Below are 15,860 nucleotides of genomic sequence, written 5' to 3' on the forward strand. Positions count from 1 at the left end.
ATATGTTCTTATTTTTTTATTATTATGTATTATTTTTATTTATTATTATTTTTTATTTTTTTTATTTTTATTAAATAACTGATTACTAACAGCTTAGGCCACCGACTCTTATTTTTATTATTATTTTTTGTTATTATACTTAATATAATTTTTTTATTTTTATTATTACTGTATTTTATTTTTCCTTAAAATATTTGCAAATATTTGTGTTTCTTTTTCTAATACGAGTGTAAATATAGAAATTAGTGAATTCAAGTTGCTTAAATTTTGCACAAGACTGTTTATAGAGTGTTTTGTATTATATCAACTTTTTTATATTCGAAGAATGTGTTAGCATGAATTTTCTTGAAACCTATTGTAAATAGCTAATTTACGAGATGGGGCTTTTATTTTAGCGATGGCATAGCCTTCATTCGCATTAGAGTTTTTTTTGCGATGTTGTGAAGTTGTGAAAACGTCGCAGAAATTAAATAATGAAATAAATAAAATAAAAATAATGTTTATAATGTATATATGTGAATTGTGTAAAGAAAAACAGGTGTAAACTTGTAATAAAAGGCTATTGAAGAAGAAGAAGAAGAATTTATTAAAAGGTGTGTGTGTGCCAGTGAATACGGCTGATGCTGATTTAAGTATTTCCAAATTGGCCGAGAAGACCTTACAAATTATTTAATTCCAAGTTGCCCTTCCATGTCAAAAATGAGTAATAATTTACGAAAAATATTGGCAATCTGATTTGATTTGGCATCTTCAATAGGTACCTGAAGATCAAAGCATTCGTCAAATACTTTCCAGTGCTTGCTGAACTACGGTCATGAACAAGGAAAAAACGAACCTAATTTTGGAAGGTCCTTGTGCACCCCGCAGAGCCATGCATTGTTTGCCAGCAGTTTTTAAGCCAGCTCTCTGTGTTAGATCATCAAAATTAGTCTCTTTTTTTTTAGAGAAACACCCAAGGCGAATCTATTAAAGTTGGTGTTGGTAAATCAACTGATTTCATCAGCTGATCCATGTAGCCAGCGTTGCCAACCCGTAGCGCTCGGATCATGGTATGGAGAGGGAGAAATGATGGTATTTCAGGGAAAATAATGGTATCCACCGATAAAACAGGGTGCCTCAGGGAAATTCAAATTTTTTATATGATAAACTTCTCAACAACATAAATTTTTCTCAATGACATTAATAGTTATTCAATAGCTATAGAATCCGATTCAGACATCTTCGAAAATAGAATTATCTCCGCCATCCTCTTCCCCGCTGTCAACCGCTGTACTTCTAGTTTCCTTCGGCTTATCATAAAGAGAGTCTTTGGTCATTCTTGATATCATCTCATTGGAAGGTTTGAATATAGCACAGCCTCCGTTAGCTTGAACGTGTTGGCTGGCTAATAAAGTGCCTCGAACGGTGGGTACGATGAGTCTTGATGAGGTTGACCTTGCAGAAAACTCTTTCACTGTCGGCGTTGGAATGAGGAAGCGATAGGATACTCAAGACGCATCGACTCAAATTCTGGAACAAGTACACACCTCCCTCGTTCTGTATAGATAATAATGTTGCCCAAAATACATCTGTGTCCAGTGCTTTGATCTCTTGGCCAAGGGGGTAAGAGCACAACCGACGCCACTGGTCATCCACGTCTTGATAATTGGAGTGGAATGAGCGAAGGCGTTTTCTCTCGTTCAATGCTGGATAAGGCGTTTTTAGGCTTAAAAATTCTCAGATTTTCCAAAAAACTATTTGTAAAATCATACCTCTTCTTGATCTGAACACAGGTACAAATCAAAAAGGCTTGACATTTCTCACGAAAATGTGTCAGTAAATCCAATCGCTACTGGACTTGTCTGCTCTGCTGTCCTAGCAACACCTGTACCCCCAAGTACATTTCTGCCATTGGCAGATAGTGAACTTTATCTTCTGGGTCTACTTCTGACAATGGACGTGAATTGACATAGTTTCTCTTCATGAAGCTATACAGGAGAGTTTTGTATAAGTCAATCATTACTTCATGCAGATCGGTGATCACAACTTTAGCAGATTGGAAATACTTGTTGACTCCAGTAAATTTAGGAAGGACCCACTGAAGGAAGAAGAAGAACAGTTTGTTGAAGGGATTATTCAAACACTCATAAATGGACTGTGCCATTTTCAGCTTGATTGTCAGCCATTGGTCAGGGAAATACAGCAACAGAGCAGGCCACTGTTCGAGAATTCTATCAACCACCGTTGCCAATGATAACCACCGTGTCTGGGAAGGATGCAAAAGCTTGTGAACCTCAACATTCGAAAACATCTGGAACTCAACATATTCACTTTGACGTTTAGAACTGCTGTTAAAAAATTGTGAATATTGCGGGCAAAGTCCTCATACGTACGTGGTAATTGTTCACATGCTTCGCTTGCACAAAGATGCAATGAGTGGCAGATACATTTCATGATGGTGATATGTGGTAAATCTCGCTTCAAACGACTAGCGACAGAGTTATGCACACCCATCATAACACTGCAACCATCAGACCCAAAACCAACGATATTCGCCATTGGGATCCCCCTCTCTTTGAAACTTGCTTTGATCTCTTGGCCAAGGGGGTAAGAGCACAACCGACGCCACTGGTCATCCACGTCTTGATAATTGGAGTGGAATGAGCGAAGGCGTTTTCTCTCGTTCAATGCTGGATAAGGCGTTTTTAGGCTTAAAAATTCTCAGATTTTCCAAAAAACTATTTGTAAAATCATACCTCTTCTTGATCTGAACACAGGTACAAATCAAAAAGGCTTGACATTTCTCACGAAAATGTGTCAGTAAATCCAATCGCTACTGGACTTGTCTGCTCTGCTGTCCTAGCAACACCTGTACCCCCAAGTACATTTCTGCCATTGGCAGATAGTGAACTTTATCTTCTGGGTCTACTTCTGACAATGGACGTGAATTGACATAGTTTCTCTTCATGAAGCTATACAGGAGAGTTTTGTATAAGTCAATCATTACTTCATGCAGATCGGTGATCACAACTTTAGCAGATTGGAAATACTTGTTGACTCCAGTAAATTTAGGAAGGACCCACTGAAGGAAGAAGAAGAACAGTTTGTTGAAGGGATTATTCAAACACTCATAAATGGACTGTGCCATTTTCAGCTTGATTGTCAGCCATTGGTCAGTGAAATACAGCAACAGAGCAGGCCACTGTTCGAGAATTCTATCAACCACCGTTGCCAATGATAACCACCGTGTCTGGGAAGGATGCAAAAGCTTGTGAACCTCAACATTCGAAAACATCTGGAACTCAACATATTCACTTTGACGTTTAGAACTGCTGTTAAAAAATTGTGAATATTGCGGGCAAAGTCCTCATACGTACGTGGTAATTGTTCACATGCTTCGCTTGCACAAAGATGCAATGAGTGGCAGATACATTTCATGATGGTGATATGTGGTAAATCTCGCTTCAAACGACTAGCGACAGAGTTATGCACACCCATCATAACACTGCAACCATCAGACCCAAAACCAACGATATTCGCCATTGGGATCCCCCTCTCTTTGAAACTTGCAATGATATTATTGTATAAGTGTTCAGCTGTTGCACTCGTCACTTTTCCAGGCTGCAATACTTCTACTAAGTCCCAAAATTTCGACACAATTTTACCTTCTTCTTCATCGAAATATCTCGCCAGCAAACAACTTGTCTTAGTTGCTGAAATGTCCGTTGATTCGTCCGTTAACACACTAAATTTAGTTATTTTCAACTTCTCCGCTAGCTTGCATTTCTCAGTCTCGCCAATAACATTTTTGACAATGGCAGTTCCTTTAGTGCGTTTGAGAACAATTTTGTGGGCAATTTTGGAGTCAGAGAAAGATGATTTCAGCAAGTCTGATAAGTGGTCTAATGCTGCGTAGGGAATATTGTGCTCGGCACAGAATGCAGCTATCCTAATTTCTGCGCTTTTTCCTGCAATGCTCAAAGGTTCTTCTATGCCACTCCCACGTTGAACAAACTGTGTCATCTTCATGCTCTTGTCTTTCAGCGGTTTTTCTTTTTCTCTGTGTTTCTCTGTTTGTCCATGTGCCTTTAATATTGATATGTCAGCTGTATACTCATGACAACAGAGTTTATATCTGGCTTTACACAGATTACCAGGTACACGTTGTAACCAAAACTTAAATTCCTCTTTCTCCAGCCAATCATCCCGGAACCTTTGCACGATTTTAGTCTTCTTTTTCTCGACTCTCGATTTTTTTTTGGGAGGAGTACGATGAGTATCCTCTTCGTCTTCCATGGCACCTACAGTGATTTTTTCAGTGAGTCTAGAAAGGTTATTGTCATTCATCGATATTTACCTGAGTTATGACCTGCAAAATACTCTACTCGTACTCTGAATACTTCAATTTATATGCATAAAATTCCTGTGAGATTGTGTAGAAACTTCAAACGGAGCGCCGGCGTGTATCAGAAAAATGTTACAACGAGTAATTGAAGTTACACCATGAGTGGATATGAGTTTTGTGGTAGACGAACAAAGTAGAATCATCTCTATCGGAAGGAATTCTGTGATTGGTAGAATTCTCGTCGCGTTGCCCGTGATTCGTTGAAATTTTCAATTGGACGGATGTGATTTTATCGACCGGAGGTTCTAGTGAATTTTTGTGGCGCTCTCGGAATGTGATTAGTATCTAGCTTTCCATTCTTACACCTCTACTTTCATGGACAGAATATAGCTAACAACAATTCAAAATAGAATAGAATAAACCGATTGATCACTTCAATTGTAGCTGCGAACGAACGGTATACAAATGATTCAGTCACGGACTGAAGCCGTGTCATCGATAAAATTGTTCAAAAACTGAGATAAAAATTTTAAATAAACGCATCGAAAAAAAAAATTTTCCCAAATCATTCATTCCGTTTCTCCTGAGGAAGAAATGTTATACCATGATACCATGATAGACATCATGGTATATGGTATGGGACTCAGTTTCATGGTATAGATACCATTAAAATGGTATGGTTGGCAACGCTGCATGTAGCCACAGAATAAAGCAAGGCGAATTAGCTTTTTGTTTTCTACTTCGGCAATACCTTGCCGTGACAATCAAACGTAAAGGGTGTTTTTTTTAGAGGTTAGGTTTTCAAGTGAAATAAAACGTATATAATTTAATGTTATGGCCAAGAATTTAGCTTTATTATAAAGATAAGGGTTTGCCATTATGTTTTAAAAATGATTTCGGGCAAGTGGCCGCCGCGGCTGGCTCGAATAAATTCCAGCCGAGAGGCCCAATTTTCGACCACTTTTTGCAGCAATTGGGGCCGTATGTCAGCAATAACGCGCCGAATATTCTCTTCCAAGACGTCAATCGTCTCGGGCTTATCTGCGTAGACAAGCGACTTCACATAGCCCCACAAGAAATAGTCCAGCGGTGTTATATCGCACGATCTTGGAGGCCACGCCACAGGTCCACGGCGCGAGATAATGCGCTCACCAAAAGTTTCCTTCAATAAATCGATTGTTGCGTTGGCTGTATGGCATGTAGCGCCGTCTTGTTGGAACCAAAGGTCGTCCACATCAACATCGTCCAATTCAGGCACGAAAAAGTCATTAATCATGGCTCTATAGCGCTCTCCATTGACTGTAACATTATGGCCGGCTTCATTTTTGAAGAAATATGGACCAATGATTCCCTCTGCCCATAGAGCACACCAAACAGTGACTTTTTGAGGATGTAACGGCGTCTCAGCAATGGCTTGTGGATTATGTTCACTCCAAATGCGACAATTTTGCTTATTGACATGCCCATTCAACCAAAAGTGAGCTTCATCGCTGAACAAAATTTTCTTCGATGCGTCGCGTGAACCGAACCATTATTTTCGTAATAAATTTGCACGATTTGCAAACGTTGTTCAGGTGTAAGTATGTAATTCCTAATAAAAGCTTTGGATTTGAAGGAATCCCAGTGTATTTATCACTGGTTTAAGTGTCGAATTTGTGAAAATTATGTTAAATTTATGGAATGCCTTAGTAATATTTCTACAACAAAACACACTGAGTGCTGAAAGAAAAGCCTTCAACTAAAATAGTTAACAGAATGGAGGCATTATCGCAGTACACAGAGAAAGTTGGCTGCGTCATCTGGAAATCTAAAAATGCAATAAACTTGTAGTCAAGGATCATTCATTAAAGGTGGCCAACAACAACGTTTTGTGCGTTTGATTATCACGGTAAAGTAGAAAACAAAGAATGAATTCGCCCTGCTTCATACTGTGCTGACAGCCGCATGGACGCGGCGAAAAACAAAAAACCAATCCGCTGATTTACTGATACCACGTTTAATAAATTCGCCTTGCTTGTAGTATAAAGTAAACCAGCGCTAATACTTGGCTAGAAAATATTTTGAAATATTGTTTTTTCAATCTCACAATATTGCCTTTTCAAATCGTGATTCATAGCTCATTTAGCTTATATTCAAATATTAATATATTTTAGAACCTAAATATGTATATAAATACATATGTACGTATAATGCATGCATGGGCATAAATACGGGTAAGATAACACTTGCGCATACTTAAATAATTAATAGCTTTTCACAAGTTTTACGAGGTTTGAAATTTTTCCTAACACTGTGCCCAAGGCGAATTCGAATCCCCTAACTTCTACTGCAATGTAGTATATTTACATGTGTATATTTGTTTATTTTAAACATTTGAAATTCCTTATTATATTTTTATACTCGCGCATTAATAAATTTATAAAGCAAGAAAAAAATGCTTATTAACTCATACCTGGCGCCAGTCAATTTATCAACGGTCCAATGCACTTTTATCTGCTCGTATCTATGAATATCGTTAAAAGCAAAATTTTGAAATATTTTTTGTGTTGACGTGTTTTTCGTTTTTGTTTTCAAATATATTTATACAGCAATTTTAAAATGCCAATAAATAGAATATTTAATGGGTACTCTGAGCAATTGAAATTACTTGTAATTTATGGGGGAAATTCATTAGCAAACGTCATTTGAAGGCATTTTCACGCGTGCCAAAATTTCGACAAATGCAACGCTGTGCCAATAATATTTAAATTTGGTTTTCTTTCATAGCTTTTTCAAGTGGCCTGTTTTCAGTTCTTGTGCAATTTATTGCACAGCTCAAGTGTCTAACTAAACTGATCTAGAAATATTTACGTTTTATCTGAGCAAAAAAAAAGACAAAAAAAACGATTTATTTGCAGCATTATTTCTATCGAAGGCCCCTTACAATGTCTAAACATTACATTGTTTACTTAGTATGAATTGAGTTAATTTTTATTGAAGTTGGTGATAAAAGATTTTCAAAAAAATGCAATTTGCTTAAATAAATGCAGTGCTAAATTATCGAATGCCGCTTAATAGGGGGATTCTCACGCAACTGCAGTTCCAATGGTTAATGATCGGATAAAAATGCAACAACAACGATGTGATCCTAATAGAGATCCGACTCAATTTATGATCCGTTCGTTTCGTTAGTTTTTAGTCATTAGTTTGACAGCAAAGTGTTTTGTAATTGATAGCTCTTATAAGGCCATGTATACATATAGTAGATATGAAGTTGTATGAAATAATTCAAAAAATATTTTATTTCCGTGATAAACTTAATGTTGAGTGAGGTTTTCTACAAAATATTTAAGTCAACTATTAGATGCCCCACTAAGTTCTCGCTATTTTTCCGATGAAAATACAACTTTATTTAAAAAAATGGTTACAAGTGAATCATTAAAAGTATTGCCCATCGCTGGCTACTACTTTTTCCCATCTTTCTGGTAGATCTCGTATACCGTCGCGGTAGAACTGTTCATCTTTTGAGGCTATCCACGAATCAAGCCATTTTTTGATGTCTTCATATGAATAGAACTGCTGGCCAGCTAGACCATTAGCCATCGATCGGAACAGGCGCTAATCGGACGGCGCAATATCTGGAGAATATGGCAGGTGGGGTAGGATTTCCCATTTCAATTTTCCTAGGTAGGTTTTAACAGGTCACAAAATCGAAATTTTGTTTCTTCACTCATCTTATAGTAAATCATTTCAAGAATGTTGTGTCAAAATTTTATGTGGATCGGAGCAGAACTCTCAAAGTTATAGCCTTTGTAGGCACTCTACCTCGAATGCGGAGCATCGATAATTTCTCAGAGTCATTTTTTCAAACGCGTTTTTCCCGAAACGACTTCTTAAAAGTCGGTGCCAATCACAACTCCGAAACTATTCAACCGATTCTTTTCAAATTTGGCACACGTTTTCTAAATCAAAAATACCTCCCCCCTACACTGTTTTTTTTTATTTTTTTTTTTAAGGTTGTTTTTCACTTACAAATATGGCGAAATTTTTCGCCAAAAATGCTCGTTTTACGTTTTTTTGCCACCAAAACTACAAAAATGAAAAAAAAAAAATTTACTAATGGGGGGGGGGCGAAGCATTACGTCATACTTTAACTGAAAAATTCGACTTTTTTAGTTTCAGATGATTCTACGACGAATGCCGATTGGCACCGCAGAGCACCTCTCGAAAAACATATCTCCAAAAAAACTCTGTCATGGGCTTATTTGTCAATATTTTATTATTAATATTTTTTAAAAACTTATTGAAAAGATGTACAATAACATGCAACTGATTTTATTAAAGTATCTTAAGCCATATTTCTGTAAAAAATTCAAAAAAAAAGTGTTTTTTTTTTAGCGCTAAACCCTAGGTTATGTTAGAGTCGTCGACTCGCACACACTGCTGGCTGCATCTATTGACAAACAGCGAGAACTTAGTTGCGCACCTAATATAAATTCAAATTAGTTACATTTGAATAAACCAACTCTTGAAAAATGTCGATTTACGGTTAAATATCGTTTTCCAGAAATTGTGTATTATTACCAGGTTCTTCGACTTCTTTAATGTTTCATCCTCAATGCTTTCATGTTTCAAACAGGAAAATACATCCAAATATATTATAATTATTGTAACGAATGAGTCCAAGTATGTGTGTTTCCCTTGAAATGAAGTAATCGTCTGAATCTCGTTTTAGTATCCCGAAAGTATTTTTGACAACAATTCTTGGAGAAGAATTTATAAGTAGATGAGATTTTGATTTATTGAAGGTTTGCGCTTCGACCTCGTGGTATTTTGTGCCCTCTACTCATCACAGTACCTCATCCAGACGCAGTTATCTTATTAAACTTAAGATGTAGCTGAGATACTACAGACTGAGCTTATGTGCCTTTCTTCTGGCTGCAATTGGCCGAGATGTCTCAACCATCTCCGCACTGCATTCAATGAGAATGTGCACCATATCACGATGGGGTGCACATGACTGCGCAGTCTGCAATGGCCTGTGAGAATGCCCGTGAGGATTCTCAGTTTATCGTTGGGGAGAGTTATGAGATTTGTAAACCTCATTGGGTGCCAGCTAACCTACCTTAGCCTTAGCTCTTCCCTCCTAAGCTTCTCCTTGATAATGTGTTGCCCCATAGCAAGAGGGGCTCGAGTCGTATTAATGACAAGACCGCAGAATCTCTTGCCAATGCATTCGCTACTTCGTTCACAGTTATACGCCTGTGTCCAGGGCCCCAAATTAGCCGAAAGCGATTATGCGTATCTAATAAATTCAATTTCTCGATACACTCAAGGACCAGTGAGGACTTAATCACACATGGAAGAATGTTTATATTTATGTTTCTTCTTCTTCTTATGACCAAAACAGAAGTTTTATATCAATGTTGCCAATGCCCACAAAAATTCTCCGGAACGTTCCAGTGGGAATTAATCGTGATACTAAACTCGATAACGTAAGGAAGCTGGTTATGTGTCTTGCAAACGCTTAAAAGATGCACGAATTCTTTTCACCATCTTATTCTTCTTCTTCACTTTCTTAATACCTCGTGGGAAATAGGGCTTCAAATATTACATATTTCCTTGCTATGAAGTGTAGGAAAACAAAGCAGCACTGTGACAGCTTTTCATGGTTGTTTCTTTGAAGGTGCTACAATTTTTTAGCTACAATTTTTTAACTGTAGTGCTCATGGTCGTGCATATTTTAGTAGGTATAGAATTTTGCATTTCTTGCCTCCAAAATCTAAACAAAAAATACTTTTTTCAAATACATTGAGAATGTAGTATAAGAAAAATAAATAAACAATGTTTCCTGAGGTAGTTTAGACGTAAAGTAAACATAATAAATACAAGAGTTTTGCGGATGCAGTATGAACTTAGTAAAAGCGAAATAAATAAAAGATGTTTTCTGAGGCTGTGTGAACGTAGGATAAGCATAATAAATAAAAGATGTTTTCTATGGCAAAGTGCAATAGTAATAAGAAACTGTTTTCCTGTGCAGTGTAGCTGAGGGAAGTGTAAACATTGGCAGCTAATCATGATTTTGTTAACGATGTAAGCGTAGTGTAAAAATAATAAACAAATCATGAATTCAATTACTGTATAATGTAATATAATTTAATGGCGGACTAGCTCATAGTGAAAATATTTTAAAGGTAAGTTATTTGGCAGACCGTTATTCGGCGCTGAGCGCATTTGAAAAAATCAGCTGATGGGCTGACGTCACTTGAGGTGTGTTTAAGAAAAAAACTGAGATTGTGTTAGTGATACACGAAAAAAATCAAACAATGACACTTTGTTGCTGTCTGACCAACGACTGAGTGGACGAGTGTCTGAATATTTGTGAAATTATTGTGCAAATTTTGACTGCAGAATCTCCCAAGTGACGTGACAGCAAAAGTTTCCCTCACAATTTTCGTTTTCACCATAGTTACCATACCTGGTAAATATTGCATCCTTGGGGCTGGCTGACAAAAGAACTTAGAAATTAACAAGAGTCGGAAAGAGAAAGGCAGTATGAGTTAAATATCCGTTTGCTATTATATGCTGACGATATCGTCATATTGGCAGATGAGGTTAGTGCTCTTCAAAAAATGATAAGCAACTTAGAAAAATACTGCGATAAGTGGAATATGCAAGTAAACTTATCTAAGTCAGCTACAATGATTTTTCGGAGAGGCGGTAGAATAGCAGAAAAAGAAAAGTGGTTTTTTCACGGCGAACTTATACCAATAACGAAAGAATATAATTACTTGGGTGTAAAGCTAACATCAAAACTCAGTTTCAAGCAACATATAGAAAATAGAAATGTTCTAGCGAAAAACAGCATAAATGCACATTTCTTAGTAAAAATAAAATTAAGTTGTCGGCAAAATTGAAACTGTTTTTAGCGGTGACTAGAGCAATCCAGAGTTATGCTGCTCAGGTATGGGGAAACTCGTTGTTTGAAGAAGTAGACAAAATTCAACTTTATTTTTTAAAAAGGGTACTTCATCTCCCGAGTAATACGCCATCTTATTGCATTCTCTTGGAGACAAATGTTCCAAGTTTTCATTTGTATACACTGCAGCTTCACTTAAAATATATATTCAAAACGTTATTTGAATATGATGATAATAGATTGCCTCATATACTATCAAAAAAGATTTTAGAAAAACAGATATTTTAGGATGAAGAAATTAGTAATCTAGCACAAAAGTTAAATATAACATGTAACTGGGGCACTTCAAATAAAAGAGAGTGGAATAGAAATATAATTTCAATAATAGAAAATCTTCATGATTCGAATATTCGAACTTTATAGAAAAGGGCACACCAAAGCACCCGATTATATAAGGAATTCAACCATAACAACGCCAGAAGCTATTTAAACGATAATACTGGAATCTATAAAATTATGTGGATTATGAAAGCCAGATGTGATTTAATATACTTGGGAAGCCAAAGGGATTTAAATTGCACTTTATGTAACTTAAATGAATTAGAAGACATCACACATTTCTTAGGAAAATGCCCGATACTTAAAAGAATTCGTCAAAGATTTTTTGGAAAATATAGTTTAAGCCGAGATGAAATCATAGACATTTTAAATGGTGTTGGCCCTTCTGGATATAATAACTTATTTAAGTTCATCACTGGTGCTATAGAATATAATATAGAAAATTAATTTTAAGCGAATTCAATACATAGTACCATAGTAACATATGTAAAATGTAAGATTTTGTTTTTTTTTTTTTCTTTTTTCTTCCGACAAACGACCTAGTGTCACTGTCGTACGTTCTAATGTTAATGATTAAAAATGAAATGTAATGTTTATTTTAAAAAAGTCGAACAATAAATAATAATACAAATAATAATAATAAGAGAAAGGCAGTACGCCACTAGGAGCTTAACTTCTTGGCAATGCTTTTGATATCTCGATAGCTCCGCGAGTTATCTCTCTACCAGCTGCTATAATAATTATATCAGACATGTCTATGAAGCACTAATGTGGCTTTTTGGGAATGCCATGTTGGCAGCACAGCGACGCCGTTAAAAATATAAGGTAGATCTTGGAAAATAGTACATTTTTTAATAAAAGTTTACTTGTGAATGAATCTTTTTACTAATTTTCTGAATATGTCTAATGCCTTATCATATAACAGTTTTTTTCATGGTGAGCATTTTTCATGAAATGAAGAGTGACAACTGTCGTAGATGGGTAATTCTATCTTCCGAAAAACCACTTTCGAAATTAGTTAATGGTTTGGGTTATTAAACTTTAGTTTTTTTTATATTTTGCCTGAAGTACTTACCAGTATTAATGGAACAAGTCTGAACTTAACCCATGTCCCGTTACTATTAATTAATGAACGACCTCAAACTAACCTTCGCCCGAGAGTTCTTACCTACTTTCTTTTAGGCGCCTTCGATTCATGCAAATAGATGAAGCAACTGGTTTAAATAAACAGGCTTTGGTAGCACTGAAAAGCACTTGAAAAATAGCATTTGTTTGGAAGCACTTAACGAGTGTTAGTAAGGCCGCGTTCATACAGGGAAACATTTGTTGCTTCAACTTATTGCTTGTGATGCTCGGGCTCTGTCAACACCCTTTGTGTTATCGTTCTTCTCGTTGTTGTTGTTGACTATAGACTAAAAACATGGCGGTAACATCAAAAGAAAGTTGAAGCAACTATGTCATCCTTTTATGGAAGCGGTCTAATGAAATTCTCTTGAAAGAGAGTTGGCAACACTGAAAATAGTGAGTTTCGCCAGTTTTAGGAGGTATAACTATACTCACCGGCGAATCTTGCTCGATAACTTTGTTGTTGCTTTCACATGCAAGCGAGCAGAGCCCAAACATAGCGAGCAGAGATGTGGCGAATCGAAGACGCATTTTGAAACACCATTCCACTCTGGATCTGGACTAGAAATCAGCCAGAAACAAAAAAAAAGTGTTGTGTATAAAGCCAAACTCAATTGAAACAGAATTGATACAAGAAAGTAGTATCTAATGACAATTATTTAACGTTTCTAAGCTCAACTTGAAAACGGTAGAAAGCCGATTTCATTCCCTTCCACAAATCATAATGCAATACCCAGTCTTGGGTCTGTCTTCAAATACAACATGGAACTTTATCCGTAGCGAATTAGAGCGTAATCTACACAAGTATATAGTTTAAAACTAAATGGAATTGGGGTGAGCTTTACACTTCCTAATAATCTAGGTCATCCGTCGTTCCTGTAGGATCATAGCCTATGAATAAGTGTTATTGCATAAAATCAGTGTCTCTTTTGACAAACTCACAGCATCAGAAAACCCATCTACATTTGACGAAAGGTATACCTACATTAGAATCTACCAACAAGTCTGACCTAAGTTCGTCATTATCCAAGTATTTGTTAGTACCGAACGAGAGAACCCTTCCTTGATTTCAAAGCAGTGCTTTATCTTTTAAGACCACATATGTATGTATTAGTATTTGTGTTGCTTGTTAATCTCCATTTTCCATTTGCCCCTATCCGATTCGGAACTCCCCTCCCCTCCTCTTAGAATGTCGATTTTTGGGAACTCTTGGCTAGTATCTTTTAAGATCTAACCTAAAGGCTATGCTTTTGAAGTACTTTCAATAAAGAAAGAAGATATTGAAAATTTTCATAAAAAGCAAAAATATTAACCCTTTGTTGTCGTATGTCTACTCTCAGCCACCAAAGCGTTTTTACCATTCTGGTTGTATGTCTGGTCTCAGTCACCACAGAATTATAGAATTAATGAATCTTGTTTATTTTTCATAACCTCGCATGTTGGGTATCACTGCTCTTTCGACGAAAATTAATTCCGACCAATACGACAACCATATCCAAATTTAATACGACGGCGAAGGGTTAAAGGTATTCTAATTGATTTAAATAAAATCTCTTGCATTTTTGTGTTCCAAATTTTTTTTTTTTTTTTTTTCATCTCATCTCTTTATCTCTAGTATTTTTATACCTCCGTTGGGCTCCCGGATGTGGCCAGACTGGCTTTTTCTCCTTTGGACGTGAATTTAACTTTTTTCTATTACAGCTAATGACTTGAGCTTGCAGGTAGCTTCTTAAAATTAAATTTTTTTACCGATTTATGGATATAAGCTTTTTAAAAGTATCCTCCAACATGACGAAAAACAAGGCCAGACACGGGTATCTAACCGGAGGTTTTAAACGGAAGGTGTCCAATGGAGGGTTAATATATGTATACGGCGGCGCAAAATTAGTCACCCTATAGTTTGCAAATGGCTTCGTACGTCAATCAAATTTGACACTTGTAAACCAAAAAGCTGCTTGCGGCCGCCGTAGCCGAATGGGTTGGTGCGTGACTACCATTCGGAATTCACAGAGAGAAAGTTGGTAGGAATATCGGTGAAACACCAAAATTAAGAAAAACATTTATCTAATAGCGGTCGCCCCTCGGCAGGCAATGGCAAACCTCCGAGTGTATTTCTGTCATGAAAAAACTCCTCATAAAAATATTTGCCGTTCGGAGGCGGCTTGAAACTGTAAGTCCCTCCATTTGTGGAAAAACATCAAGGCGCACACCATAAATAGGAGGATGAGTTCGGCCAAACACCCAGTATATATACATATATAGGTATATATATAAACATATACATATGTATATTATATTTTTGTGTTTCAAATTTATTTATTTTTTCATCTCTTAGTATTTTTAATCCTCCGTTGAGCACCCAGGTCTGGCCAGACTGGCTTTTTCGACTTTGGACGTGAATTTAACTTATTTCTATTATAGTTAAGGACTTGAACTTGCAGGTAGCAAAATTAGTCATCCTATCGAGAGATTTATAATTCTTGCAAATGGCGTCATACATCAATCAAATTTGGTACTTGTGAACTAAACAACTAAAGATGCAGTATACAAACAGACAAATAAGGTAGGGCGTAAAGGTTAAAAGAAAGCTTTCAATCATAAAAAATATTTTTTTGGTATATAATAAAAAAAGTTATTAAAAAACCAATTTGGATGATTAAGTTTACGCCACCTTATGCAAAAAAAGCGTTCTTAATTCACCTGTTCAGAAACTTCATTGCTCTTAATTTACTAAAAAAGTTATAAAACCAAATTGGATTATTAATTTTGCGCCACCTTGTACAAAAAAATGTTCTAATTCACTTTTCCAAAATGTTGTTTTCTTTTTATTAAGTAAAAGGAAGAACAAAATTACTCAAAAACCAATTTAGATGATCAAATTTGCGCCACCTTGTACAAAAAAAAACAATGTTCTAATTCACTTTTCCAGAATGTTCTTTTCTTTTTATTAAGTAAAAGGAAGAACAAAATTACTCAAGAACCAAATTGGCTGATTAACTTTGCGCCACCTTGTACAAAAAAATGTTCTTAATTCACTTTTCCAGAAACTTTTTTCCTTTTTATTTAGTAAAAGAAACAAGTTTCCCAAGAACCAAATTGGCTGATTAATTTTGCGCCACCTTGTACATGCGTATGGACATATCTAGCATTTTAAGGCCTGCAAAAAACTAGGGA

At 36.2% G+C, this 15,860-nt stretch overlaps 1 protein-coding gene across 1 annotated transcript in view; it reads right to left on the minus strand.

The window, feature by feature from the left end:
- The window catches only part of LOC129237956 (uncharacterized), a 110,626-nt gene that overhangs the window by 94,349 nt on the left and 417 nt on the right, over window positions 1-15,860 (minus strand). The window lies entirely within an intron of this gene.

This window comes from Anastrepha obliqua, chromosome 2 (genome assembly GCF_027943255.1).
Source record: "Anastrepha obliqua isolate idAnaObli1 chromosome 2, idAnaObli1_1.0, whole genome shotgun sequence".
Lineage (NCBI taxonomy): Eukaryota > Metazoa > Arthropoda > Insecta > Diptera > Tephritidae > Anastrepha > Anastrepha obliqua.